The 5,809-nt window shown below is 40.6% G+C and overlaps 1 pseudogene; it reads left to right on the top strand.

Moving 5' to 3' along the window:
• The first annotated feature begins 3,046 nt into the window (after positions 1–3,046).
• On the top strand, positions 3,047–3,738 carry LOC112403726 (serine/arginine-rich splicing factor 7 pseudogene; annotated as a pseudogene).
• Positions 3,739–5,809: the final 2,071 nt, after the last annotated feature.

Here is a 5,809-nt window from a genome sequence, read left to right as displayed (position 1 = left end):
AGGTGCTCAGTCTTCAGTAACTGCAGCATGAGGGCTCAGTAGTTGTGGCTCACGGGCTCTAGAGCGCAGGCTCAGTAGTTGTGGTGCCTGGGCTTAGTTGCACTGTGGCATGTGGGATCTTCCCAGACCGGGAAACGAACCCATGTCTCCTTCATTGGCAGGTGGATTCTTAACCACTGTGCCACCAGGGAAGTCCCTGGAAGTATTCTTTAGGGCTCCCTTCTTGCCAGATTGTCCAAGAAACCTGACGGGCTTTCAAAAAGTGAGAAGTAACTCCGCCTTCCACATACTTGTGGATTTACTTTTCTGTGTTTCTCCGAGTTCTTTTCACAACTTCCATGTGTTGCTATGGTTGAGTCTTCATTATCTGCAGTGCATGAAATTTGTCTGGGCTCTAATTCCCAGAAGAAGCTAGCATGATCCCTTGAAGGTGAAGAATTGCACCTTGTTTATGGTAGGATCCACTAAGAAAGCTTCAGTTAGATTACAACCTGTGGTCTTCTGCAATTTTTAGCAATATACAGAGGTATCATCTTCATATACCCTGTCACGTTTTATGTGCTATACCAGAGTGTCCACCAGGATGCTTCTATTGCTGCCATTCATCCTAGGAGATCAGACAGGTTTCACTTGGCTACCGTTCAAGGATGGCAGTCAATACACTGATTCCTTTCTGTAGAGGCGCAGTCCTGTCAGCCCTGACCTACCTTTCCCATCCTCACCCACTGCTAGTAGATACTCATGGAGAAAGGTACAGAAAGAATGGCATGCTCTTTCAGCCCTCAACGTGTCACCCTACTACATCAACTTTTTAAAGAACTGGCACTTGATTTCTTTCCTTTCAACAAATAGGTTTGCAGATAGTAATAAAGTCCTTAAAATAATAAATATACATTCTATTGCAAACAGCCTGGGACAAACTATAACTTGTTTGTAATAGGAAGTAATGCCTTAAAACTTTCATAAAGAAATCCATACTAGATCAGAATAGAGAGGATGATCTTAACAATACCAGTTAAAAATAATTGTTTCCTTACTCAGAAAGTGAAATAGATTTGAGAATTTTCTGAATATCACACACACACAGATAGTACTCTAAACTGTAAGCTTTTCACATTACATGGTCATAATCCATTCAGTTTCAGTACATCTTTTTATCATCTTCATAAAGTGGTAAGTTAAAAAAAATCATTGGTTTAGGTGGAACTTCTCTGTCCATTAGCATCAAACTTTTATACCTAAAGTTGGAAAAATCAGGGAAACAAAATGTATTACAGAATAATGTCTTCAAGAGGTTAAATTCCACCTGGTGTCAACATAATAGAGGAATACATTCCATGGTTATAATAGTCTATTTTAAGCTGGAGAGCTTAATTATGACTGCCAGATGAGTTTTTCCCCTGAAGCAAGTATATTTGTAAAGCTATTAAAAATGCTAGGGAAGGTAAACAGCTATCTAAATTTGCATCTCATTTGATAAATGTTAAATACTTTGGAAAGATGGGATGAATCTGCACTAAGACCTAATTGATCTTGATTAAACTCATGAAAGTCTTCACCATTGAAAAAATTGATGTGAGGAGTTAGGACAAGGACCAGTACATAAAATACTCTGGTAAGATTCTCTAAACAACAGTTAGTTCCTTTCCAGCCCCTCTGATAATCTGCTGTATTATAAACTTAACACAAGAATTAGAAGTAAAAAAAACAGGAACTAACTAAGCCAAAATAAGCATAAATAATTTATAAAGAAACCACTTGGGGTGGGGGGGACTTCCCTAGTGGCACAGTGGTTAGGAATCCACCTGCCAATGCAGAGGACACAGGGTCGATCCCGGGTCCGGGAAGATCCCACATGCCATGGAGCAACTAAGTCTGTGTGCCACGACTACTGAGCCTGTTCTCTAGAGCCCGTGAGCCACAACTACTGAGCCCATGAGCCACAGCTACTGAAGCCCGCATGCCTAGAGCCTGTGCTCCACAACAAGAGAAGCCAATGAAATGAGAAGCCCGCGCACTGCAAGGAAGGGTAGCCCCTGCTCGCCACAACTAGAGAAAGCCCACGTGCAGCAATGAAGACCCAATGCAATCAAAAATAATTAATTAATTAAATTTTAAAAAGAAACCATTGGGGTTGGAGAGACTGAAGTGTATCATGGATATTGTGTATACAACTGGATTTTCTATATTTATTAGAGTTTTCATAGCTTTTACAAGGAAACAAAATGTTACAATTTAGAAGGGGAAATACCTAGGAAAAATTTGTATAGTGTTCTGTTCTCTACATTTTCATAATGATCTATTTTCTACATTTTCAGATATTTTCCAGAAACAAATGACAACCAAAACAACAAAACACATTTACCAAACCTCAGTGTTCCTTACATTGTAGACACCGATGATAAACAGGGAAAGTAGAAACATATTAGAAGACAATATCTAAAACGGTAAGTAAGCGAACAAAACAGTGTTCTTGAAATATTGCATGCTTCTCTCACATTTTTTTCTTTATTCAAAATTTCTGTGCCCTGAGAACCTCATAAAATTCTTCACATTATTTTTGTGATGGCGGCAGTGGAACAGCAATCAGGTGATCACATTCTGACAGACTTCAGCAACACACAAATAGCATTAACACACAACCCTTGGGCTTCCCTGGTGGGGCAGTGGTTGAGAGTCCGCCTGCCGATGCAGGGGACGCGAGTTCATGCCCCGGTCTGGAAAGATCCCACATGCCGTGGAACGGCTGAGCCCGTGAGCCATGGCCGCTGAGCCTGGGCGTCCGGAGCCTGTGCTCCGCAATGGGAGAGGCCACAACAGTGAGAGGCCCGTGTACCGCAAAACAAAACAAAACCAAACAAAACAAAAACACACAACCCTTGGCCTAAGGCAGTTGACTACGATGTACCAGACAACACTAATCAATCAGAGTTTGAGTTCCCTTTATTCTGACAAGGCTTCCTAATATAAGCCATCAAAAGTAGTTTAAAACTTGGTAGTCTTGCATGCCGCCGGGACTGTTGGTGAGTGTGGCTGTGTTGTAGGTTTTGTAGTAATCGATCTCTGGGCGCTGCGAGCTGAAAGAGCCGAGCTCGCAGGCCAGTCATCATGTCGCGTTACGGGCGGTACGGAAGAGAAACCAAGGTGTATGCTGGTAACCTGGGAACTGGTGCTGGCAAAGGAGAGTTAGAAAGGGCTTTCAGTTATTATGGTCCCTTAAGAACTGTGTGGATTGCCAGAAATCCTCCGGGATTTGCCTTTGTGGAATTTGAAGATCCTAGAGATGCAGAAGATGCAGTGCGAGGCCTGGATGGGAAAGTGATTTGTGGTTCCCCAGTGAGAGTTGAACTATCAACAGGCATGCCTCGGAGATCACGTTTTGATAGACCACCTGCCCGACGTCCCTTTGATCCCAATGATAGATGCTATGAGTGTGGCGAAAAGGGACATTATGCTTATGATTGTCATCTCTATAGCCGCCGAAGAAGAAGCAGGTCACGGTCTAGATCACATTCAAGATCCAGAGGTAGGCGATACTCGCGCTCTCGCAGCAGGAGCAGGGGAAGGAGGTCAAGATCAGCACCGCCTCGGCGACCTAGATCTGTGTCTCTTTGTAGATCAAGAACAGCTTCAGTCAGACGATTTAGGTCTGGTTCTATAAAAGGATCGAGGTATTTCCAATCCCGGTCCAGGTCGAGATCAAGATCCAGGTCTCTTTCACAAGCAAGAAGCAGCTGATCGAAGTCCAGATCTCTATCTCTGAAAAGAAGTCCTTCCCCATCAGGAAGTCCGCGAAGAAGTGCAAGTCCTGAAAGAGTGGACTGAAGTTCTCAAGTTCATCTTTTTTTTTTACATCTTTATTGGAGTATAATTGCTTTACAATGGTGTGTTAGTTTCTGCTTTATAACAAAGTGAATCAGTTATACATATACATATATTCCCGTATCTCTTCCCTCTTGCGTCTTCCTCCCTCCCACCCTCCCTATCCCACCCTTCTAAGTGGTCACAAAGCACTGAGTTGATCTCCCTGTGCTATGCGGCTGCTTCCCACTAGCTATCTATTTTACGTTTGGTAGTGTATATATGTCCATGCCTCTCTCTCGCTTTGTCACAGCTTACCCTTCTCCTTCCCCATATCCTCAAGTCCATTCTCTAGTAGGTCTGTGTCTTTATTCCTGTCTTACCCCTAGGTTCTTCATGACATTTTTTTTCTTAAATTCCATACACATGTGTTAGCATATGGTATTTGTCTTTCTCTTTCTGACTTACTTCACTCTGTATGACAGACTCTAGGTCCTTCCACCTCATTACAAATAGCTCAATTTCATTTCTTTTTATGGCTAAGCAACCCTCAGAATGGGAGAAGATATTTGCAAATGAAGCAACTGACAAAGATTTAATCTCCAAAATTTACAAACAGCTCATGCAGCTCAATAACAAAAAAACAAACAACCCAATCCAAAAATGGGAAGAAGACCTAAATAGACATTTCTCCAAAGAAGATATACAGATTGCCAACAAACACATGAAAGAATGTTCAACATCATTAATCATTAGAGAAATGCAAATCAAAACTACAATGAGATATCATCTCACATCAGTCAGAATGGCCATCATCAAAAAATCTAGAAACAATCAATGCTGGAGAGGATGTGGAGAAAACGGAACACTCTTGCACTGCTGGTGGGAATGTGAATTGGTACAGCCACTATGGAGAACAGTATGGAGGTTCCTTACAAAACTACAAATAGAAATACCATATGACCCAGTAATCCCAGTACTGGGCACATACCCTGAGAAAACCATAATTCAAAAAGAGTCATGTACCAAGATGTTCATTGCAGCTCTATTTACAATAGCCAGGAGATGGAAACAACCTAAGTGTCCATCATCAGATGAATGGATAAAGAAGATGTGGCACATATATACAATGGAATATTACTCAAGTTCACCTTTTAGGGAAAAGTTATTTTGTTTACATTATTATAAGGGATTTGTGATGTCTGTAAAGTGTAACTTAGGGAAGGGTAATTTAACCATCTAATCAAAACGGATCTGGACTATTACTTTGTAAATTCACAGCAGTAAGGTAATATAAATTTTTGTTGAATGTATTAAATCCTATGGTCTGAAAATGTAGGTTTTATTTGGCACATTTAAAATAAAATGTTTCTAATTAGATTTTTGATTTGTGTTCAGTATTAATGCTCCTCAATTTGGTAGGCTTCAAGAGTCAACCTTGATATTAACCGTATTCATACAGACTTACATTCAAAGTTTAATGGTGTTATTTAAGTCTTGAACATCACTGAATAGTATATATACACTTGGAAGATTCCTTTCTATGCTTAGAGTTTTGGGTAAGATGGTAAGAACTCGAGTGAGTCTCCCTTAGTAGCATGAATGCACCATGACAAGTCCCTAAATTAATCTGTTGGAGTTGGCATTATTAGATGTCATCAGGCTAATGATCTCTTTTGTCAGGCTGTAGGGACCACTGACTTGCTATAAGGTGAATGTAACAGGAACTGAGCAAGAGTATCTGGACTTAATGCTGGAGAAACTGAATTTTTTGAAGCCTATTTAAGTATAGTAACTAATTGAGGTTTTCAGCCTATTAGATAAGATGGTGTCAAATTAGAGTTCTCCATTCTAGGAAGTTATACTCAATGTTCCTTTGTTTTCAAACACTAACCAATTTTATGCCAACATTTTTGCATGTCTGAAGAATAGTCTGAATTTGGGACAAAACATCTTCATGTAAACCAGCTTTGCAAAATTTTCCAGCCCAGATATTCTCCTCTGTCTC

The sequence above is a fragment of the Neophocaena asiaeorientalis genome, unplaced genomic scaffold (assembly GCF_003031525.2).
Source record: "Neophocaena asiaeorientalis asiaeorientalis breed wild unplaced genomic scaffold, Neophocaena_asiaeorientalis_V1.1 scaffold228, whole genome shotgun sequence".
In the NCBI taxonomy this organism is placed as follows: Eukaryota; Metazoa; Chordata; class Mammalia; order Artiodactyla; family Phocoenidae; genus Neophocaena; species Neophocaena asiaeorientalis.
The sequence above is the reverse complement of the archived record's forward strand: the minus strand, read 5'-3'. Positions and strand labels throughout refer to the sequence as shown.